The sequence below is a fragment of the Pseudophryne corroboree genome, chromosome 4 (assembly GCF_028390025.1).
Source record: "Pseudophryne corroboree isolate aPseCor3 chromosome 4, aPseCor3.hap2, whole genome shotgun sequence".
NCBI classification, from domain to species: domain Eukaryota; kingdom Metazoa; phylum Chordata; class Amphibia; order Anura; family Myobatrachidae; genus Pseudophryne; species Pseudophryne corroboree.
In genome coordinates this window covers 256,333,978-256,358,812 of record NC_086447.1, presented here as the reverse complement: position 1 = coordinate 256,358,812, position 24,835 = coordinate 256,333,978, and the positions used below count along the sequence as shown (strand labels likewise).

Here is a 24,835-nt window from a genome sequence, read left to right as displayed (position 1 = left end):
GGTGGCAACTGACCATTTTCAGGGAGTGTCCGGAAAAACGCAGGAGGAACCCGGCGTTTTGTGGGAGGATTCGTGACGTCAGCTCCGTCTCCGATCATAGCAGCGGCTGAGTAAGTCCTTGGCTGCGCAAACTGCTCAGGATGCTCTCCTGCACATGAGATCGCAGACCTGCACAGAGAAATCCCCCTCCCCCTGTAGGCGGCGACTAACTGATCGCAGGGATGCAAAATAGGATTTTAATTACCTACCTGTAAATCCTTTTCTCATAGTCCGTAGAGGATGCTGAGGTTCCATTTAGTACCATGAGATACTTAATGGTACTAAATGCCCTTGGGAGCCATGGGCACTTTAAGAGTTTACTAGTGTGGGCTGGCTCCTCCCTCTATGCCCCTCCTACCAGACTCAGTCTAGAAACTGTGCCCGAGGAGACGGACATACTTCGAGAGAAGGAAATACACAGATAGTGGTGCGATTCAACCCAGCTCACACATAACAAACGGAAAGCCAAGCTAACCAGCTTGAAACGATTTAGTAATGGCTGAACAACAGTACTTAACCAAGTAACAATGCAGTACTTAACCAAGTAACAATGCAGTATCTAACCAAGTAACAACGCAGTACTTAATCAAGTAACAATACAGGAAAACAAAGCACTGGGCGGGCGCCCAGCATTCTCTACGGACTACGAGAAAAGGATTTACCGGTAAGTAATTAAAATCCTATTTTCTCTTACGTCCTAGAGGATGCTGAGGTTCCATTTAGTACCAAGGGGATGTACCAAAACTCCCAGTACGGGAGGGAGAGCACTGAGCTCCTGCAGAACAGATTGACCAAATTTAAGGTCCTCAGAAGCCAAAGTATCAAACTTGTAGAACTTAGTAAACGTGTTTGACCCAGACCAAGTAGCTGCTCTGCAAACTTGTAAAGCCGAGACACCCCGGGCAGCCGCCCAGGAAGAACCCACTTTATGAGTAGAGTGGGCCTTAACAACAGATTTTGGACATGGCAAGCCTGCCGTAGAATAAGCATGCTGGTTAGTAAACCTGATCCAGCGAGAAATCGTCTGCTAAGAAGCAGAACACCCAACCTTGTTGGGATCATAAAGGACAAACAGAGCATCCGACTTTCTGTGATGAGAAGTTCTCGTCACATAAATCTTCAAAGACCTCACAACATCCAAGGACTTTGAGGTAATTGAGGAGTCAGTAGCCACTGGCACCACAATAGGTTGGTTGATATGAAAAGCCGACACAACCTTCGGAAGAACTTGCTGACACGTCCTGAGCTCAGCTCTATCTTCATGGAAAATCAAGTAGAGGCTCTAGCAGGACAATGCCCCCAATTCTGACACACGTCTAGCAGATGCCAATGCCAACAGTGTGACCGCCTTCCAAGTAAGAAACTTGATATCAACCTCCTGTAAAGGCTCAAACCAATTCAACTGCAGGAACTGCAGCACCACATTAAGATCCCAAGGTGCCGTAGGAGGCACAAAGGGTGGTTGGAGATGGAGAACCCCTTTCAAGAATGTCTGAACCTCAGGGAGAGTAGCCAATTGTTTCTGGAAGAAAATGGACATGGCTGAAATCTGGACTTTTATGGAGCCCAAGCGCAGGCCCACATCCACACCTGCTTGGAGAAACCATCCTAGTTGAAACTCCACCATTGGAAACTTCTTGGATTCACACCAAGACACATACTTTTTCCAAATCCGATGGTAATGTTAAGACGTTACTCCCTTCCTAGCCTGTATCAGGGTAGGAATGACCTTTTTCGGAATGACCTTCTGAGCTAAGAACTGGCGTTCAACCTCCATGCAGTCAAACGTAGCCGCGTTAAGTCTTGATAAGCGAACGGCCCCTGTTGAAGAAGGTCCTCGCGAAGAGGAAGAGGCTTTGTTGGCCAGTCCGGAGCAATGAGGATCGGCTAAACTCTTGTTCTTTTTATTAGTTTGAGAATCCTTGGGATGAGTGGAAGTGGAGGGAACACATACACTGAGTGGAACACCCACAGAGTCACCAGTGCGTCCACCGCCACTGCTTGCGGGTCTCTTGACCTGGAACAGTACCTCCGAAGCTTCTTGTTGATGCGAGAGGCCATCATATCTACCTGAGGGACATCCCATCGGTTTGTCACCTCTGTGAACACTTCCGGGTGGAGGCCCATTCTCCTGGATGGAGATCGTGTTTGCTGAGGAAGTCCGCCTCCCAGTTGTCCACTCCCAGAATGAAGTTTGCTGACAGCGCCACCGCGTGCATCTCTGCCCAGAGGATGATCCTCTGACATTGCCGCTCTGCTCTTCGTTCCGCCCTGTCGGTATATGTAGGACACTGCCGTTACATTGTCCGACTGAACCTGAATGACCTGATCTTGTAGAAGATGTCCCGCCTGCAGAAGGCCGTTGTACACAGCTCTTAGTTCCAGAATGTTTATCGGAAGGATGGATTCCAGACTTGACCACTTTCCTTGGAAGTTATCCCCTTGGGTGACTGCTCCCCAACCTCTGAGACTTGCGTCCGTGGTTAGAAGGATCGAATTCTGAATTCCGAATCTTTGGCCCTCGAGAAGGTGAGAAGTTTGTAGCCACCAGAGGAGCTAAATTCTGGCTTTCGGCGCCAGGCAAATCCACTGGTGCATGTGAAGATGAGATCCCGACCATTTGTCCCGGAGATTCAGTTGGGACGACAGTGCATGAAATCTTCCATACTGTAGAACCAAGTAGGAAGCAACCATCTTCCCCAGAAGGCAAATGCACTGATGAACCGATACCCAAGCAGGACCACTGATTGTATCAACAATGCTTTCTCCACCGGTAGAAACATCCTCTGCACTTCCGTGTCGAGGATCATCCCCAGGAAGGACAGACGCCTTGACGGCTCCAACTGTGATTTTGAAAGGTTCATGATCCACCCATGATCCTGGAGTAGTTGAGTTGAGTGAGCAATGCTCTGTAACAGCTTCTCCCTGGAAGATGCCTTTATCAGCAGATCGTCCAGATATGGAATAATGTTCACTCCCCGCTTGCGGAGGAGTAGCATCATCTCTGCCATGACCTTGATGAACACCCTCAGTGCTGTGGAGAGGCCACATTGCAGTGCCTGGAACTGTTAGTGACAGTCCAGTAGCGCAAATCTTAGATAAGCCTGGTGAGGCAGCCAGATCGGAATGTGAAGGTACGCATCCTTGATATCCAGGGATACCAGGAATTCCCCCTCCTCCAGACCTGAGTTCACCGCTCTCAGAGACTCCATCTTGAATTTGAATTCCCTCAAATAGGGGTTTAAGGATTTCAGATTTACAATCAGCCTTACCGAACCGTCCGGTTTCAGCACCACAAACAGGTTGGAGTAATAACCAATACCTTTTAGGTGAGGTGGAACTGGAACAATGACACTTGTGTGTAACAATTTTTGAATGGCTTCCTGTAGGATAGCACTTTCTGTCAGCAAAGCTGATAAGCCTGACTTGAAGAATCTATGAGGTGGGAGTTCCTGAAACTCCAGTCTGTACCCCTGGGCAAAAATATCTTTTACCAGGGGTCTAGGCAAGAAGACGCCCAGATGTGACTGAAATCTTTTAGTCTGGCTTCCACCTGGCCGATTACCAGGATGGGAGGTCCACCGTCATGCTGAAGACTTAGAGGAAACAGAATCTGGCTTCTGTACGTGGGAGCCTGTTGTTGCAGGTTTTCTGGATTTCCCCCGACCGCCTCCAAAGAAAGTGGAAGGGGGTTTGGACTTTTTAACTTTCGCGGTCCAAAAGGACTGCATTGTAGACGTAGGATAAGATTTCCTAGTCGGTGGCGTAGCTGAGGGAAGGAAGGTCGACTTACCCGCAGTTGCTGTGGAGATCCACGCATCCATTGCGTCCCCAAACAGAGCCTGACCTGTAAAAGGTAGATTCTCCACACTATTCTTGGATTCTGCATCCGCAGACCAGTGGTGCAGCCAGGGTCCTCTGCATGCTGAGACAGCCATGGAAGAAGCCCTTGCATTAAGTAGGCCAAGGTCCTTCATGGCCTCCACCATGAAACCTGCAGAATCCTATAAAACAATTCAAGGTCACTCCTATCCATAGTATCTAATGCCTCTAGTAATGTGCCTGACCACCTTACTATGGCCTTAGAAATCCACGCACAAGCAATAGTGGGCCTTAACGCCACGCCTGTAGCTGTGTATGTTGATTTGAGCGTAGTCTCAATCTTGCGGTCAGCCGGCTATTTTAAAGTGGTGGAACCAGGGACAGGTAAAACCACCTTTTTAGACAACCTAGGTACGGAAGCGTCTACTATAGGCAGGTTTTCCCACTTTTTCTTGTCCTCTTCATGGAAGGGAAAAGCAATGAGAACCCTATTTGGGTTGTGGAATTTTTTCTCCGGGTTTTCCCAGGCTTTTTCAAACAAGGAGTTTAACTCCTTAGAAGCAGGGAAGGTAAGGGAGGATTTCTTATTGTCTGTGAATTAAGCCTCCTCTACCTGCTCAGGTACTTTTTCAGTAATGTGTAAAATGTCCCTAATGGCCTCAATCATTAGTTGCACCCCCTTAGCAAGGGATGCATCTACCCCCTACATATCCCCATCACCGCTCCGTGTATTAGAGTCAGTGTCCGTGTCAGCCTCCATTATCTGGCCCAGAGCACGCTTTTTAAGGTATGTAATGGGGGCCTTAGATGAGGTAGTGGGATCTGAACACTTAAAAACCGCTACAGATTGTTTTAAAACCTGCGTTTCATTCTCATTATGTGACATCCTAGATGAAATCTGGGATATCATTTCCCTTACAGAATCCACCCTCGGACTCAGAAGGCTGAGAAGGAATATGGCAGTCCTGAGTACATGGAAGAGACTCTTCAGGAGAAGATACACACTCTGCAGCACAAGACACAGAGTGGGTGATTCCGAGTTGATCGTAGCCCTGCAAAATTTTGCAGGGCTACGACCATGACCATAGACATGCGGGGGGACGCCCAGCACAGGGCTATCCCGCCCCGCATGTCAGTGCCGCCCCCCTTCCCCCTGCTGAAGTGCAAAAGCATCGCACAGTGGCGATGCTCTTGCACTTTAGAAGTAGCTCCCGACCAGCGCAGCTTTAGCGTGCTGGCCGGGAGTTACTCGTCGCTCCCCATTCATATAAAAGCCCCTGGGGTAAATGTATTATAGTGGCACAGATCATGCTGCTGTAACACTTCCTACTTCACCTCATTACTGAAGCGACTCCAACAAGAAGTACTGAAATCTTCTCTGCCAAAGTGGCAGAGTGTAAACTCCCCCACTCCGGCGATCCCCTCCTGAGACCACATTGCATCCGCTAAGTGCTGATACGCTGTGTCTTCCAGTCCGGATTCCTGCATAGCCAGGGACAACGCTGTCCCTGCTGTGGAGATAGGGCATCGCCACCTGCAGCTATCGATATCGATAGCTGCAGGTGTCAGAACGGTCAGCATATTGCCCTGGATATCAGCGTATTATCTTTTAGATAGCAGCACCAATATGGACAGCCCCAACTGTCGCTGTCATACATGTGGAGAAGCGGTATCAGTGCACATAACGTTAGCTGATACCACTTTTCCACCATATCGACATTTAATACATTTATGTGTAACAAATCTATGTTCGGACCCTGGCAGTACTACTGCACCTATATTAAGTTACTGCTGGTGCTCCACGTGGAACATGCAGTTACACAATAAACTGAAAAAGTTAATATAAACACATGGACACACAGCGATTAATTTTAATTAAAAAGAAAAGACAACTGATATGCCCTCATTATTCATTTTAACAGAAAAAAAATGTTAAAAAAATGTTTTATATCATCAAAATGGAATTTCTTTTTAACCAAAACCAGAAGAAATAATAATATAGAAAAATATAAAAATATCTAAATATTTATAACTAGACGGTAAATACTTCCTTGGCACTTACAGTAATGAAGCAGAAAGCCACAACATTTGTGTTGAATAGTATAGAATAAATAGGATTTTAATACCAACAATAATGCTGGGGTCACATCAAGAACCATGGGGTATAGACGGGATCCGCAGGAGACATGGGCACTTTAAGACTTTCAAAGGGTGTGAACTGGCTCCTCCCTCTATGCCCCTCCTCCAGACTCCAGTTATAGGAACTGTGCCCAGGGAGACGGACATTTCGAGGAAAAGGATTTATTGTTAAACCAAGGTGAGATACATACCAGCTCACACCTCAACGTGGCATTCAACATAACGCAAGTCAACGGCATGAACAACGTCAGCAACAGGCTGACTATAAACGTAACACATCATGTGTGAAATCATAACTAAGAACTGCAGATACAGTACGCACTGGGACGGGCGCCCAGCATCCTCTACGGACTAAGAGAAAAGGATTTACCGGTAGGTATTAAAATCCTATTTTCTCATACGTCCTAGAGGATGTTGGGGTCACATCAAGAACCATGGGGTTATACCAAAGCTCTAGAACGGGCGGGAGAGTGCGGATGACCCTGCAGCACCGATTGACCAAACAAGAGGTCCTCATCTGCCAGGGTATCAAACTTGTAAAACTTCGCAAAGGTGTTTGAACCCGACCACGTAGCTGCTCGGCAAAGTTGTAATGCCGAGACCCCCCGGGCAGCCGCCCAGGACGAGCCCACCTTTCTGGTAGGATGGGCCTTCACCGATTTCGGCATCGGCAAACCAGCCGTAGAATAAGCATGCTGAATCGTATTACAGATCCAGTGCGCAATAGTCTGCTTGGTAGCAGGAGCCCCGATCTTGTTGGAAGCATACAGGACAAACAGAGCCTCCGTTTACCTAATCTGAGCCGTTCTGGCGACATAAATTTTCAAAGCTCTGACCACATCGAGAAACTTTGATTCCACCAAGGCGTCAGTAGCCACTGGCACCACAATAGGTTGGTTCATGTGGAACGACGAAACCACTTTCAGGAGAAATTGCTGACGAGTCCTCAACTCCGCTCTATCTTCATCGAAGATCAAATAAGGGCTCTTGTGAGACAAAGCCGCTAATTCAGACACCCGCCTTGCGGATGCCAAGGCCAACAGCATGACCACTTTCCAAGTGACTAATTTATACTCCACCTCCTGTAAAGGTTCAAACCAATGAGATTGAAGGAACTGCAATACCACGTTAAGATCCCATGGTGCCACAAAGGGAAGTTGGATGTGCAACACGCCTTTCACGAAAGTCTGAACTTCTGGAAGGGAGGCCAATTGTTTTTGAAAGAAAACCGATAAGGCTGAAATTTGTACTTTAATTGAGCCCAACTTTAGGCACGCATTCACACCAGCTTGTAGAAAATCGAGAAATCGTCCTAACTGAAATTCTTCCGTAGGAGCCTTTTTGGATTCACACCATGACACATATTTTCTCCAAATACGGTGGTAATGTACAGACGTTACTCCTTTTCTGGCCTGAAGAAGTGTGGGAATGACTTTACTGGGAATACCCATGTCGTCGGAACCAACTGTGATTTTGGCAAGTTTAGGAGCCAACCATGTTGTTGCAGAGTTGTCAGGGAGAGAGTAATGTTCTGCAGTAATTGGTCCCTGGATCTCGCCTTTATCAGGGGATCGTCCAAGTACGGGATAATTGTGACTCCTTGCCTGTGCAGGAGAACCATAATTTCTGCCATTACTTTGGTGAAAACCCTCGGAGCCGTGGACAGACCAAACGGCAACGTCTGAAATTGGTAAGGACAATCCTGAACTGCAAACCTCAGGTAAGCCTGATGCGGAGGATAAATGGGAACATGTAAGTAGGCATCCTTTTATGTCTACCGACACCATAAAATCCCCCTCCTCCAGACTGGAGATCACTGCCCGGAGAGATTCCATCTTGAATTTGAATTTTCTCAGGTAGAAATTGAGGGATTTGAGGTTCAGGATTGGTCTGACTGAGCCGTCTGGCTTCGGGACCACGAACAGGCTCGAATAAAAGCCTTCTCCCTGTTGCGACGGGGGAACCCTAATAATGACTTGATTTTGACACAATTTTTGTATTGTGTCGCATACCACCTCCCTATCCGGAAGAGAAGCTGGTAAGGCCGATTTGAAAAATCGGCGAGGGGGAATGTCTTGAAACTCTAGTTTGTACCCCTGGGACACTATTTCTAAAACCCATGGGTCTAGGGCCGAACGAGCCCAGAACTGACTGAAGAGTTTGAGACGTGCCCCCTCCGGTGCGGACTCCCGCAGAGGAGCCCCAGCGTCATGCGGTGGATTTGGCAGAAGCTGGAGAGGACTTCTCCTGGGAACCAGCCACGGCTGGTGATCTTTTACCCTTTCTTCTTCCTCTAGTAGCAAGGAAGGAAGTACCTCGGCCTTTTCTGTATTTAGGACTGCATCTGATAGTGGTGTGCTTTCTTTTGTTGTGCAGGAAAATAAGACAAAAAGGATGACTTACCCGCGGTAGCCGTAGATACCAAATCATCGAGGCCGTTACTAAACAAGACACCACCTTTATACGGTAGAGACTCCATATTTTTCTTAGAGTCAGCATCAGCATTCCATTGATGAATCCACAATGCTCTCCTAGCTGAGACTGCCATGGCATTGGCCTTTGATTCCAAAAGGCCAATATCCCTCGCAGTTTTCTTTAGGTAGACTGCAGCGTCCCTGATATAACCTAGTGTCAAAAGAATGCTATCCCTATCCAGGGTATCTATATCAGATGACAAGTTATCTGCCCATTTTTCGATAGCATTACTCACCCACGCAGATGCAATAGCTGGTCTGAGCAGCGTTACCTGTGGTGACATAAATGGATTTCAATGTATTTTCCTGCCTACGATCCGCAGGATCCTTTAGGGCTGCCGTGTCAGGGGACGGAAGAGCCACCTTTTTGGACAGCCGTGATAGAGCTTTGTCCACAATGGGGGATGACTCCCACTTTTCCCTATCCCCAGAGGGAAACGGATACGCCACCGGAATCCTTTTGGGAATCTGAAACTTTTTGTCAGGATTCTCCCAAACCTTTTCAAAAAAAGTGTTCAGTTCATGAGATGGAGTAAACGTTACCTCAGGCTTCTTTCCTTTATACATACAGACCCTTTTATCAGGAACAGTAGGGTCCTCAGTGATACGTAATACGTCTTTTATCGCCACAATCATGTACTGAATGCTCTTTGCCAGTTTTGGATCTAATCTGGCATCACTATAGTCGACACTGGAGTCAGTGTCTGTTTCGGTATCCGTGTCTGCCAGCTGGGCAAATGAACGCTTTTGTGACCCCGAGGGGGTCTGGACTTGTAGCAACACATCCTCCACAGATTTCTTCCATGCCTGGTTCTGAGATTCTTATTTATTTAATCTCTTATTTATCAGAGCCACATTAGCATTCAAAGCATTGAACACATTTACCCAATCAGGGGTCGGCGGTGGCGACAGGGTCACTCCCACAGCCGTTTGTGTCCCTAATAAAGTCTCCTCCTGGGAAGAGCACTCAGCCTCAGACATGCCGACACACGTGTACCAAACACCCACAGACACACTGGGCATATAGGGGACAGACCCACAGTAAAGCCTGTCAGAGAGACACAGAGGGAGTTTGCCAGCCCACACCCCAGCGCTCAATCCCGGTTCCTAAACACTATAGAATGTCCCAGACCTGCAGCGCTTTTATAATAAACTTATATTGCACCAAAATAACTGTGCCCCCCCCCCCCCCCTCGTTTTGCACCATGATACTTGTTCAGCAGTGAGAGGAAGGACCAGCGTCTTTGCAGCCTGTGTAGAGCTGGGCTGTGTGAGCTAAGCTCCGCCCCCGTATTGGCGCGCTTCAGTTCCGCTATCTTTAAACAAATCTTTATACTGGTGGGGGTTAGGACAGTGCCCTGGCACTATGTCCCCTGTTGCCAGTATATGAGGTTTATATGCTGCCCAGGGCGCCCCCCCCCGCGCGCCCTGCACCCTGTAGTACCGCTGTGTGTGGGAGCATGGTGCGCAGCGTGCGATCGCTGTGTGGTACCTCAGAAGCCGTCACTGAAGTCTTTTTTGCTTCTTTTACTCACCTGTCTTCTGACTTCTGGCTCTGCAAGGGGGGTGACGGCCGGCTCTGGGAACGAGCATCTAGGCGTACCTAGCGATCAGACCCTCAGGAGCTAATGGTGTCCTGTAGCCAAGAAGCAGAGCCTTTAAACTCACTAGAAGTAGGTCTAACTTATCTCCCCTAAGTCCCACGAAGCAGGGAAACTGTTGCCAGCAGTTCTCCCTGATAATAAAAAACCTAACATAAGTCTTTTCAGAGAAACTCAGTAGAGCTCCTCAGAGTGCATCTAGTCTCACTGGGCACAATTCTAAACTGGAGTCTGGAGGAGGGGCATAGAGGGAGGAGCCAGTTCACACCCTTTGAAAGTCTCTTAAAGTGCCCATGTCTCCTGCGGATCCCGTCTATACCCCATGGTTCTTGATGTGACCCCAGCATCCTCTAGGACGTATGAGAAAAATCTATAGTATGATAATCTTGCACAATGATGCTACAGAGGATAGGATGGCTGCTACCGAGTCACAATTTCTAAGTTCATTTTAGACTATAAATTTAGATACTCTTGGAACTCAAGAAAGAAATCCCTCATTATTCTTATTTAGATCCATGCACCATCACTATGTGACTTTTTGAAGAACATTGTATTAAACTTACTGCGGCCCCAAAAGATTGTACAACTCTGTTTAAGTTATATTGTAGCTACTCACTTATCACAGTCAAAGGTACGAGACCACTGGGGACTCAATACCAAAGAATGGCTAACATAGAAACATGGAATTTGACGGCAGATAAGAACCACTTGGCCCATCTAGTCTGCCCCTGTTTTACCATATTTTTACCTCAAGCCTCATTTGATCCTTTTTTCTTTGTAAGGATATCCTTATGTCTATCCCAAGCATGTTTACATTGCTCTACTGTCTTAGCTTCTACCACCTCTGTTGGGAGGCTGTTCCACTTCTCCACTAACCTTTCTGTGAAGTCATTTTTCCTCAAATTTCCCCTGAACCTACCTCCCTCCAGGTTCAGTGCACGTCCTCGTGTTCTAATACTCTTCATTTGAAACATACGAGGGAATGCCTCTCTAGTGACCTACACACTATTCAGCATGAGCTGTTAGCCCTATGGGGTATATTTTTATGTACCGTAGGCCAGGGACCCCATAGAGGATTGATTCTGAAATGTACTGTATGGACTAATTTTCATATATAAATGTCTTTCTGTGCATAGTTGCACACAGGGAAACCACACTTGCACAAACAGCCAGAGTCATTGACAAATTCAGGTAAGAAGTATTCCAGGAAATATGTCTAGACTATTGCACATGGTTTGTATGAGTCAGATACCGATACCGAGCTAGTACGGTCACAGACTTACCTTGCTGTATATGCCTTATAAAGCCTGAATGCCACACATATAGAGCACAGTTGTCACTGCTTAAAATCATCTCTCTTTACTAAATTTGAATTGATAAATTGAGGAAAGCTATAATCCTATGTAAGGTAGTAGGGCAGCATAATTCCTAAGTGCACAGAATGGGGGAAATGACAGATATGTGGTTCCATACTTAGCCAACCTTAACAGGACCCTATTAGCAACGCATCTTTGTCTTTAACCCCAGCTATACAATGGGCAAAAGTGATGGGTTGAATGAGACCATTGACCACCCATCACCCAGAAAGCGCACCAAAGTCCTGGAGTTTCCAAGAAATTGGGAGAAAGGAGACAAATATAATCCACACAGAGTCTAAGACAATGGCCTACATCCTGCTTACTAACACAACAGGCTTACAGTAATTATTACAGTATACAGACCAGAAAGTAAATGATCATACATGTTTATTTCATTAGCAATTATACAATAGTTATATGTAACACAACAATTGCTGTAATGCTAATGAGTATGTACTATTCCTCTTGCCGCTCCTAGGGCTAAGAAAAAGAACATAAAGTCACTGGATGAGGGAGCCAGCCAGGTAGAAGGTAAACAGTAACAGCTGCTTTATTCTGTGTTCCCAGCAGGTGGCAGCAGCCTACAGATCAGCAGCATGCATTCTGTAACCTCTCCAGCAAGGGACTCTGAGTACATGGGTTACTTAGTCATTCTTCAGGTCTTTTCCAGGGAAATCTAACAACCTTCAAAAGAACCACATTTTTTTTTTAGAAATAGTGCTTTTAATGTAATAGTAAATGTTTCTGCAATTGTACCAACTGTACCAATTTTCAAGTGACAGTCCCATTATTTAGGGACTGTTCCGCTGCACACAGCATCTATTCACGGGTAACAGAGGGACTGGGGGCATGCCAGCAGCTCAAAGAGCACTGCCATGCCCCCACACTGACGGAAACTGGGGCGTGGTCCACAGAGTTTCCACGAAGCAACACCCCCTCTTCTATAGGCCATGCCCCTTTTCGGACCAAGAGAGTCCCGCTGTTCAGTGTACAGATGTTGGGAGGGATGTATCTGTAATCAATGAACTAGGAGTGAAGTTGCATAAAATTATTATTTATTAAGCCACATAATAAATATATATATATATACATATATATATATATTGTACAAAGAGTTCGTGCGCAACTATGTTCTCCAATCCGTGGAACCACAAGTCCCAGCTTCCAGAATGTTATTTCCAAGACCAACCAGGTGTATCCTATGGTGTCTATAGGTCTCCGTTGCACAATAGATCCTTGAGATCGGCGTCTCCTCTAAGCCAGTATCCACTACCAGCAAACAAAGATTTCTACAATACGGTCTCAACCACCGTAAGTATACACGTTTATTGACAAATGAGTGGATATACCACCAGCAGCAACAATCAGCAGGCTCACCACCGACGTCTGCTCCTTCACGCCAGGCCACATCCCTACGCGTTTCGTCACGATGAGACCGCCGCATCTGGTACGTCACTTTTAAAGCGAATGTGTATAAAGAAGTGAAAATAAATCCCTTTTATAAAAACTGGTTCATGCACTATGAGGCGCCCTTTTTCATTCATATTGTAGAAATATATATATATATATATATATATATATATATATTCTTTATCAGTAAAAGCAAATAGGAGAGTTCTCTAAGGAGACACGTACAGACAATCTTATTTAATAAAAGGCTAACGCTGCTCCTCGCCTCTGTGGAGAAGAAATCAAGTGTTTTGGGCACCGGCGGATATTAGATGGCTCCCGACAAAGCAATTGACTTGTTGCTCTGTTCGGGCATGCAAAGAAGCTGGTGGTGACATTACTAGTATGTTCCGACATTTTGTAGAGCTGGTAACTAGTAAACATATAAATAGTAACAGCAGTGACTAGGACCCTAATTCAAGGGTCATTGCAAAATAACTTTTTCCTGTAATGTGCAGTGAAGGTGGGGCATATATAACATCTGCAGAGAGCGTTAGATTTGGGTTGGTTATATTGTTTCTGTGCAGGGTAAATACTGGCTGCTTTATTTTTACACTGCAATTTAGATTTCAGTTTGAACACACCACACCTAAATCTAACTCTCTCTGCACATGGTATATCTGTCCCACCTGCACTGCACATGGTTTTGCCCATTAGAGGAAATGTTATTTTGCAATCAACCTTGAATTAGGCCCTATATACAATAAAGTACTACAGTCCCAATAAGAGCAGTGTAAATGCTGACACTATGCAATGTGCTGCATTTTGTTGTAGATACTGTGCCACAGACTCAATTAGCTAAAGCTCTGCCCTGAGCTTTTCAATCAGTGCTGGTAACCAATGCGGTAAGCTCTATAGGGGTATATGCAATTCCGGGCGAATTGCGGCTTTTTTTTTCGCCCGTTTTTAAATTCGACACAATTATACCGTCGAATTCTGGCCGGCGCGTGCCGGAATTCGACATATTCAATAAAAAACGGATTCGACAGTACCGCTGTCGAAAAACGGACCAATTGACGGATAAGTGCGTCCTGGATTCGACTTTTCGGACGGCACAAAAATGGTTAAAAAACCCTAAAAAAAAATTGCGTGGGGTCCCCCCTCCTAAGCATAACCAGCCTCGGGCTCTTTGAGCCGGTCCTGGTTGTAAAAATACGGGGGGAAAATTGACTGGGGATCCCCCGTATTTTTAGAACCAGCACCGGGCTCTGCGTCTGGTCCTGGTGCAAAAAATACGGGGGACAAAAAGCGTAGGGGTCCCCCGTATTTTTAACACCAGCACCGGGCTCTACTAGCTGGAGAGATAATGCCACAGCCGGGGGACACTTTTATACCGGTCCCTGCGGCCGTGGCATTAAATCCCCAACTAGTCACCCCTGGCCGGGGTACCCTGGAGGAGTGGGGACCCCTTGAATCAAGGGGTACCCCCCTCCAGCCACCCAAGGGCCAGGGGTGAAGCCCTAGGCTGTTCCCCCATCCAAGGGCTGCGGATGGGGGGCTGATAGCCTTGTGTAAAATAATAGAATATTGTTTTTTGCAGAAGAACTACAAGTCCCAGCAAGCCTCTCCGCAAGCTAGTACTTGGAGAACCACAAGTACCAGCATGCGGGGGTAAAACGGGCCCGCTGGTACCTGTAGTTCTTCTGCAAAAAAAAACAACCCAAATACAAACAGGACACGCACACCGTGAAAGTACAACTTTATTACATACATGCCGACACACACAAACTTACCTATGTTCACACGCCGACTCTGTCCACGTCTCCAAGTAGAATCCGGGGTACCTGAAAATAAAATTATACTCACCAAAAATCCAGTGTGTCCTGTTCTTTTTTTGTAATCCACGTACTTGGCAAAAAAACAAACCGCATACCCGATCCACGCACTGAAAGGGGTCCCATGTTTACACATGGGACCCCTTTCCCCGAATGCTGAGACCCCCCGTGACTCCTGTCACAGAGGCTCCCTTCAGCCAATCAGGGAGCGCCACGTCGTGGCACTCTCCTGATTGGCTTTGCGCGTCTGAGCTGACAGACAGCGCATCGCACAGCTGCACCATTATCTTCAATGGTGGGAACTTTGCGGTCAGCGGTGAGGTTACTCGCGGTCAGCGTTTTACCCCTGCATGCTGGTACTTGTGGTTCTCCAAGTACCAGCTTGCGGGGGAGGCTTGCTGGGACTTGTAGTTCTTCTGCAAAAAACAATATTCCATTATTTTACACAAGGCTATCAGCCCCCCATCCGCAGCCCTTGGATGGGGGGGACAGCCTCGGGCTTCACCCCTGGCCCTTGGGTGGCTGGAGGGGGGGAAACCCTTGATTTAAGGGGTCCCCACTCCTCTAGGGTACCCCAGCCAGGGGTGACTAGTTGGGGATTTAATGCCACGGCCGCAGGGACCGGTATAAAAGTGTCCCCAGGCTGTGGCATTATCTCTCCAGCTAGTGGAGCCCGGTGCTGGTGTTAAAAATACGGGGGACCCCTATGCTTTTTGTCCCCCGTATTTTTTGCACCAGGACCGGACGCAGAGCCCAGTGCTGGTTCTAAAAATACGGGGGATCCCCAGTCAATTTCCCCCCCGTATTTTTACAACCAGGACCGGCTCAAAGAGCCCGAGGCTGGTTATGCTTAGGAGGGGGGACCCCACGCATTTTTCTTCTTCTGGATTTTAACCCATTCCCACCCCTTCCCACTGAAAACCATGCTCTCTCTATTTTAGTCAGTTAAAAAAAAATATTATTTAAAAAAATATATAAATAATAGTTGTGTCTCCTAATAGACAAACCAAGTACCTAATCCCTTCTAATATAAATAGATATGCTATTAGCAATAAAAAAAAACACAAAAAAAACCCCATGTTTTTTTATTTTTTTATTAGATTCCGCCAGCAAAGTGTGGCGGAATGAAATTGACGAAATTACTGTCGAAAAGCACTGTTGTCGAATCGACATTCTTCAATTGAATATATTTTGTCGAAAAGCCGCATTTTTACCATTGCAGACATGTCGAATTTGTCAACTGTCGAATTTCAAAAAGTCGAATCTGAAAAGTCAGTTTTTTGTCGAAAAGTACTGTATTGCATTGTCGAATAATTTTTTTGTGTCGAAAATGCCCCGTTTTTCGACATTTGTGGCAATTCGACCGCAATTGCATATACCCCATAGAGTGCACTTAGTACTGATTTTTCCTACTAGCCTCAGTAGCTGCGAGGAAAAATCTACATTAAATTCATCCTCTGGGGCTTATCACATGGGGTAACCCATAGATTCCGGACACTTAAACTGGAATCTATGGGTTATTGCTTGTTAGGTTTACCGCGTTGGGAAATTGCCTAGTAATTGAATAGCTCCGCCCATTAAATTCGGACCTTTAGCAGTGTGGTAAACACCATGTTTAATTGAATCTGCCCCTGTACATCATTTCTATAGATCAATTCCAGTACCCACAATACCCGGCCAGTGTAGGAATCTAGCAGGTGGCAATGTCAACTTCTAATTTTTAACAGATTTTGATATATTCATTGTAATACAAGTAAGATTTATCTCATTACTGGTTTCCTACCTTATTCCTGTGGTTTTCTATGATTAGGAGACACTGCAAAATCTTGTTCCTCTGCATCAGTATCTGGATCAGCTGTGCCATATTCTGTTTTGTCTCTTATGTGGTTGAGGCACGGCACATGTAGCATGCGTATGAAGGCTCAGTATGGTGGAGCAATGACCATGTAACGTAGGACAAGTCCTAAGTCTTCTTTATGTGCAGGTCCATTATACAGAGTGAAGGTCTGATCAGCAGGAAACATTCTGTTGCTGCTGTCTGATAGCTGATATTTGATATTTTTATTCATTCATGTGTAGACCTGTATAGTCCGTTTTGCGGGCCTTTGTGGCATAGATAGAATCTATCTATCTATTAATCTGTCTATCTTATTTATTTATCTATATTGTATTAAAAAAGTCTAAAAATATCTAACTTATTATCTATAGTAATAAGTATAAAATGTAATAGTATTGAAAAAAAGTCTCTTCCTCTCTCTCTCTGTCCTCTCTCCATCGGCCGTATACCTCCACCTCCACTTCTCACTCTGGGATGTAGCCTTTTCCAGAAACATATGGGTTATCCGGGGTGTTAATGTACTTTGGGTTTGGCTTCCGGCTCCTCCTCTTCCTCTGGGAGCATTTAATCTTAATCTCCTTCACACATTCAATCGGAACAAGGCCCAATGCAGCCATGAAGGCAATTTTTTGCGGGTCTTCCATCCTTAACTTTTGGCGGCTGGGGAACCCTCAGGAGGTTCTTCTGCAGTCTGCATGCTTTCTGAGCTAGTTGCCGGTGAGTTGATATCAAGAGCAAATCCAATTCACCTTCACCAACTGTCGCTACCACCAAGCAATGGCAGTTACTGTCAGCACTGGCCACTATGCAACGGAATGCCGCCTGTAACCTCACTAGTGACATCATTATAGCACTGTGCTAGGCAGCAGCATGGCCTGTTCAAAGGCCAACTAGTCCTATTCCGGGAGCACCTCTTTTACACACACACATATACATATATATATATATATATATATATATACATACACACACACACACACACATACACACACACACATATATATATATATATAACACCCTGATTGGCTAGAGAGAGTTAAATTAGAAAATCATAATTTGAAGTAAAAAAAATAAGATTTTAAACCTACCGGTAAATCTTTTTCTCCTAGTCCGTAGAGGATGCTGGGGACTCCGTAAGGACCATGGGGATAGACGGGCTCCGCAGGAGACATGGGCACTAAAAAGAATATTAGATATGGGTGTGCACTGGCTCCTCCCTCTATGCCCCTCCTCCAGACCTCAGTTCGAGAAACTGTGCCCAGAGCAGACGGACAGTACGAGGAAAGGATTTTTGTTAATCTAAGGGCAAGATTCATACCAGTCCACACCATCCATACCGTATAACATGGAATATACGAACCAGTTAACAGCATGAAACCAAACAGCATCAGTCCGAGACTGATCAAAACTGTAACATAACCCTTAAGTAAGCAAAAACTATATACAAGTCTTGCAGATGTAGTACGCACTGGGACGGGCGCCCAGCATCCTCTACGGACTAGGAGAAAAAGATTTACCGGTAGGTTTAAAATCTTATTTTCTCTTACGTCCTAGAGGATGCTGGGGACTCCGTAAGGACCATGGGATTATACCAAAGCTCCAAAACGGGCGGGAGAGTGCGGATGACTCTGCAGCACCGATTGAGCAAACATGAGGTCCTCATCAGCCAGGGTATCAAACTTGTAGAACTTCGCAAAGGTGTTTGAACCCGACCAAGTAGCAGCTCGGCACAGCTGTAAAGCCGAGACACCTCGGGCAGCCGCCCAAGAAGAGCCCACCTTCCTAGTGGAATGGGCCTTTACAGAATTTGGTAACGGCAATCCAGCCGTAGAATAAGCCTGCTGAATCGTGTTACAGATCCAGCGTGCAATAGTCTGCTTCGAAGCAGGAGCGCCAACCTTGTCAGCTGCATACAGGACAAACAGTGCCTCTGTTTTCCTAACCCGGGCCGTTCTGGCCACATAAATTTTCAATGCCCTGACCACATCAAGGGACTCGGAATCTTCCAAGTCCCGTGTAGCCACAGGTACCACAATAGGTTGGTTCATATGAAAAGAAGAAACCACCTTGGGCAAAAATTGAGGACGAGTCCGCAACTCTGCTCTATCCACATGGAAAATCAGATAGGGGCTTTTGTGAAACAAAGCCGCCAACTCTGACACTCGCCTTGCCGATGCCAAGGCCAACAACATGACCACTTTCCAAGTGAGATATTTTAATTCCACCGTTTTAAGTGGTTCAAACCAGTGAGACTTAAGAAACCGCAACACCACGTTAAGGTCCCAGGGAGCCACTGGAGGTACAAAAGGAGGCTGGATATGCGGCACTCCTTCACAAAAGTCTGGACTTCTGGGAGAGAAGCCAATTCCTTCTGAAAGAAAATGGATAGGGCCGAAATCTGAACCTTAATGGAGCCTAATTTTAGATCCAAATTCACTCCTGTTTGTAGGAAGTGAAGGAAACTGCCCACAAGGAATTCTTCCGGAGGAGCATTCCTGGACTCACACCAAGATACGTGCTTTCTCCATATACGGTGATAATGTTTCGCTGTCACGTCTTTCCTAGCCTTTATCAGAGTAGGAATGACCTCATCCGGAATGCCCTTTTCCGCTAGGATCCGGCGTTCAACCGCCATGCCGTCAAACGTAGCCGCGGTAAGTCTTGGAACAGACAGGGCCCCTGCTGTAACAGGTTCTCTCTGAGAGGAAGAGGCCACGGATCTTCTGTGAGCATTTCCTGCAGATCCGGATACCAGGCCCTTCGCGGCCAATCTGGAACAATGAGAATTGCCTGTACTCCTCTTCGTCTTATGATTCTCAATATCTTTGAGATGAGTGGAAAAGGAGGGAACACATAGACCGACTGAAACACCCATGGTGTCATCAGGGCGTCCACCGACACTGCCTGAGGGTCCCTCGACCTGGCGCAATACTTTGGTAGTTTCTTGTTGAGGCGTGACGCCATCATGTCTACCTGGGGCAGTCCCCACCGACTTGCAATCTCTGCGAAGACTTCCTGATGAAGTCCCCACTCTCCTGGATGTAGATCGTGTCTGCTGAGGAAGTCTGCTTCCCAGTTGTCCACTCCCGGAATGAAGACCGCTGTCAGGGCGCTTACATAATTTTCCGCCCAGCGAAGAATCCTGGTGGCTTCCGCCATTGCCACTCTGCTCTTTGTTCCGCCTTGGCGGTTTACATGCGCCATTGCGGTGATGTTGTCTGACTGGATCAGAACCGGTAGGTCGCGAAGCAACTGCTCCGCTTGACGAAGGGCGTTGTATATGGCCCTCAACTCCAGGACGTTGATGTGAAGACAAGCCTCCTGGCTTGACCAGAGACCCTGGAAGTTTCTTCCCTGTGTGACTGCACCCCAACCTCGGAGGCTCGCGTCCGTGGTTACCAGAATCCAGTCCTGAATGCCGAACCTGCGACCCTCCAGAAGGTGAGCATTTTGCAGCCGCCACAGGAGAGATACCCTGGCCCTGGGGGACAGGATGATCATCTGATGAATCTGTAGATGTGACCCGGACCACTTGTCCAGAAGGTCCCACTGAAAAGTTCTCGCATGGAACCTGCCGAATGGAATGGCCTCGTAAGTCGCCACCATCTTTCCCAGAACTTGAGTGCAGTGATGCACCGACACCCTCGTTGGCTTCAATAGTTCCCTGACCAAAGACATGAGTTCTTGGGCCTTTTCCATCGGAAGATAAACCATTTTCTGGTCTGTATCCAGAATCATGCCTAAGAAGGGCAAACGAGTCGTTGGAATCAACTGTGACTTCGGAATATTGAGAATCCAGCCGTGCTTTTGCAACACCCTCAGGGAGAGTGATACGCTGTCCAGCAACTGTTCTCTCGATCTCGCTTTTATTAGGAGATCGTCCAAGTATGGGATAATTGTGACACCCTGCTTGCGCAGGAGCACCATCATTTCCGCCATTATCTTGGTGAAAATCCTCGGGGCCGTGGAAAGCCCAAACGGCAACGCCTGAAATTGGTAATGACAATCCTGTACAGCAAACCTCAGGAACGCCTGATGAGGCGGATATATGGGGACATGAAGGTATGCATCCTTTATGTCCAGGGACACCATATAATCCCCCCTTCCAGGCTGGCGATGAGCGCTCTGAGCGACTCCATCTTGAACTTGAACCTTTTTAAGTATAGGTTTAAGGATTTTAAATTCAAAATGGGCCTGACCGAACCGTCCGTTTCGGGACTACAAACAAGGTTGAGTAACACCCCATCCCCTGCTGCAGCAGGGGTACTTTGACCACCACTTGTTGAAGACACAATTTTTGAGTAGCTTCTAACACTATCTCCCTCTCTGGGGGAGAAGGCGGCAGGGCCGATTTGAAAAACCGGCGAGGAGGCACCTCTTCGAATTCCAGCTTGTAACCCTAGGAAACAATTTCTATTGCCCAGGGATCCACCTGTGATTGAACCCAGATGTGGCTGAAAAGTCGAAGACGTGCCCCCACTGGGGCGGACTCCCTCAGCGGAGCCCCAGCGTCATGCAGTGGATTTTGTAGAGGCCGGGGAGGACTTCTGCTCCTGGGAACTAGCTGTGGCTGGCAGCTTTTTCCCCTTGCCCTTACCTCTGGCAAGAAAGGAAGATCCCCGCACTCTCTTGGCTTTATGCGAACGAAAGGACTGCATCTGATAATGTGGCGTTTTCTTAGGCTGTGAGGAAACATAAGCAAAAAAGTTGATTTACCTGCCGTAGCCGTGGAAACTAGGTCCGTGAGACCTTCCCCAAATAATTCCTCACCCTTGTAAGGTAAAACCTCCATATGCCTCTTCGAGTCGGCATCGCCCGTCCATTGTCGGGTCCATAGGGCTCGCCTAGCCGAAATCGCCATTGCGTTGGCCCTGGAACCCTGTAGGCCAATGTCTCTCTGAGCATCTCTCATATATAGGACAGCATCTTTAATATGACCCAGGGTCAATAAAATGGTTTCTTTATCCATAGAATCTATATAATCAGATAAGGTATCTGTCCACGCCGCTACAGCGCTACAAACTCAAGCCGACGCTATCGCCGGTCTGAGTAAGGTACCAGTATGTGTGTAAATAGACTTCAAGGTAGTCTCCTGCCTGTGATCAGCAGGATCCTTCAGGGATGCCGTATCTTGAGATGGCAGCGCTACCTTTTTGGATAAGCGTGTCAACGCTTTGTCCACCCTTGGGGAGGATTCCCACTGTATCCTGTCCTTAGTCGGGAAAGGATACGCCATAAGAATCCTTTTGGGAATCTGCAGTTTTTTATCTGGAGATTCCCAAACCTTTTCAAATAATTTGTTCAGCTCATGAGATGGAAGAAAGGTTACCTCAGGTTTCTTTTCTTTAAACATGTGGACCCTCGTGTCAGGGACAGAGGGTTCATCCGTGATATGTAACACCTCTTTTATAGCAATAATCATACAATGAATACTTTTAGCCAATTTTGGCTGCAACTTTGCATCATCGCAGTCGACACTGGAATCAGAATCCGTGTCGGTATCCGTGTCTACTATTTGGGATAGTGGGCGCTTTTGAGACCCAGGAGGTCCCTGTGACATAGAGAAAAGCAGGGCTAAACTCCCTGTACCTTCCCTGGACTCAGCTTTGTCCAACCTTTTGTGCAATAAATTCACATTTGCATTTAAAACATTCCACATATCCAACCAGTCAGGTGTCGGCGTTGCCGACGGAGACACCACACTCATTTGCTCCACCTCCTCCCTAGAAGAGCCTTCCGCTTCAGAAATGCCGACACACGCGTACCGACACACCACACACTCAGGGAATTCTCTGTCTGGAGACAGTTCCCCCACAAGGCCCTTTGAAGAGACAGAGAGAGAGTATGCCAGCACACACCCAGCGCCAATGAGCCAGGGAAACAAATTGCCCAGATAGCGCTTTTTATAATTATATCTATAACACATGCGCCAAATTATGTGCCCCCCCCCCCTCTTTCAAACCCTCTGTCACCGTTCAGCAGGGGAGAGTCCAGGGAGCCAGCTTCTCAGTGTGCTGTGGAGAAAATGGCGCTGGTGAGTGCTGAGGATCAAGCCCCGCCCCCTCAGCGGCGGGCTTCAGTCCCGCTCTATTGATTTGAAAAACTGGCGGGGGTTCTCATATATACCGAGCAAAGTCCATATACATCTTAAAATGCCAGTGAAGAGGTTTAATTGCTGCCCAGGGCGCCCCCCCTGCACCCTGCACCCTTACAGTGCCTGCCGTGTGTGTGTTGTGTGGGAGCAATGGCGCACAGCGTTACCGCTGCGCGTTACCTCAGTGAAGATCCGACGTCTTCTGCCTCCTTTGAAGTCTTCTTTCTTCATATACTCACCCGGCTTCCATCTTCCGGCTCTGTGAGGAGGACGGCTGCGCGGCTCCGGGACGAACTGAATGGAGAGACCTGCGTTCCGACTCCCTCTGGAGCTAATGGTGTCCAGTAGCCCAAGAAGCAGAGCCTAGCATTTAAGTAGGTCTGCTTCTCTCCCCTCAGTCCCACGATGCAGGGAGCCTGTTGCCAGCAGTGCTCCCTGAAAATAAAAAACCTAACAAAATACTTTCTTTCAGGGAAACTCAGGAGAGCTCCCTGTAATGCACCCAGTCTCCTCTGGGCACAGTATCAAACTGAGGTCTGGAGGAGGGGCATAGAGGGAGGAGCCAGTGCACACCCATATCTAAAGTTCTTTTTAGTGCCCATGTCTCCTGCGGAGCCCGTCTATCCCCATGGTCCTTACGGAGTCCCCAGCATCCTCTAGGACGTAAGAGAAATACCATTTTGCACCATTCATCTTTGCAAAGATCTTAAAGAAGATAGATTTTTATAGATCCCAAATTGTGCGCAAAGCAGCCTATGGTAGTATCTTTACCAAATGTATGTCAATACACCCACAAATACACTTCAAAAATATTTACATAATATTAATAATTGTATTTACATAGTGCTCTTTCTCCAACAGGACTCAAGGCGCTGTACAGACATCACAAACAATGCACATAATACAGAAGATTTAAATAATACAGCGACAGACAAGCTGCACAGATATGAAAAAAATGAAAGTTTAGAGTGCACAGTAAGCATAATGCAGGACTGGTGTAGGTATCTTGAGTAATAACGTCCACGGATTGTGTATTACACCCTCACAGGGTACCAGATGAGGCAGCCATCTAGGGTGCACTGCGTAGGATTACCCTGGGTGGAATAGTCTACCCCTTGAAGAGATTACATAAAATTGGGTGATTGCAGCGTTCTGTTGGGAGTAGAGTCCCAACAAAACTATCAGGTAGATGTATTTTTCATCCCATCCACAAGTGTACCAGATGAGGCAGCCATATTGGGCACACTACAAAGGTTACTCTGTGGAAGATGAGCCATACAAGGGCCAAATGCAGATATGGGAAAACTGACACCTGTATAGTAGTGTGCTATGCCCTGTACAGAAAGCTCCACATGAAGTATACCCTGCCCACAGAGGAACCATCCGAGGCAGCCATCTGGGGCGCACTGCGTAGGTTGCTTCTGGCAGGATGTGCAATCAGTGAAGGTACACATTACAGGAATAGCGCACAGTGGAGTGGAAGTATGCTGTAAGAAGAAAAAGAACAAAAAAAAACCCACATTTGCAGGAACCAACAGAGAAAAACTGTAATAACATTACTTTGAGAAAATGATAAATGTCCTGGTCTCATGGGAGCAGTGCGGGTGGGTGTGAGGATGTGGGGAGCACAAATTGTCCAATGGAAATGACCCTGCTGAGCCTGGTCCTGGTGCTCACCACCCTCTTATCCCTGCTCAGCTCGAGGGGTAGGCCCGGCAGGCAGTCATGATGTTCTCAGACAGAGAAGTAGTAGGCATTGGTCCATAATGAGACATGGGTGTTAGTGGTTTAAGTTTCTAAAAATGCAAAGATAGGGAATATCTACATATGATGAAATTAATAAACAATAAGTCTCTTTTTCGAACGGTTCATATCCTTGCATTATCCCTCCAAGAGTTGAAGTCATCTGTTTCTCCATTTATTTCATGTAACATAATAAAATAAAGAATACCAATGTGTAGATTTGACTCAATAGATCGTAATAAAATAGTTTTATGTAAGCGATAGATGATCTAAATAGAGGAATCCCGCCAGAACCAAGATTCCACCCTTTACTGTGTTTATAAAGGTTTCTTTATTTCCTTCTCTTTGTGTTCACATCCCCCAAGCAGGTGAGAAAAATTATGGGATTGCTAATAACATACCCCACTCACTCTCTTAAATAGGTGTGGTAGATAAAAGATATCAGATGTACTGTACAAATCAAGTATAGTCAGCGTGCCAGACTCACAATTAAAACTGTGTTTT

General features: G+C 46.7%; 2 protein-coding genes across 11 annotated transcripts in view; one reads left to right on the top strand and one right to left on the bottom strand.

Annotated features, from left to right (window-relative positions):
• MED12L (mediator complex subunit 12L) overlaps window positions 1–24,835 on the bottom strand; it is a 1,138,385-nt gene that overhangs the window by 321,345 nt on the left and 792,205 nt on the right. The window lies entirely within an intron of this gene.
• P2RY12 (purinergic receptor P2Y12) overlaps window positions 11,910–24,835 on the top strand; it is a 160,570-nt gene continuing 147,644 nt past the window's right edge. For all 3 annotated transcript variants that reach the window (XM_063916066.1, XM_063916067.1, XM_063916065.1), the window contains exon 1: window positions 11,910–11,964. The gene's annotated coding sequence lies outside the window, so the exon portion shown is untranslated. The remainder of the gene's footprint in view (window positions 11,965–24,835) is intronic.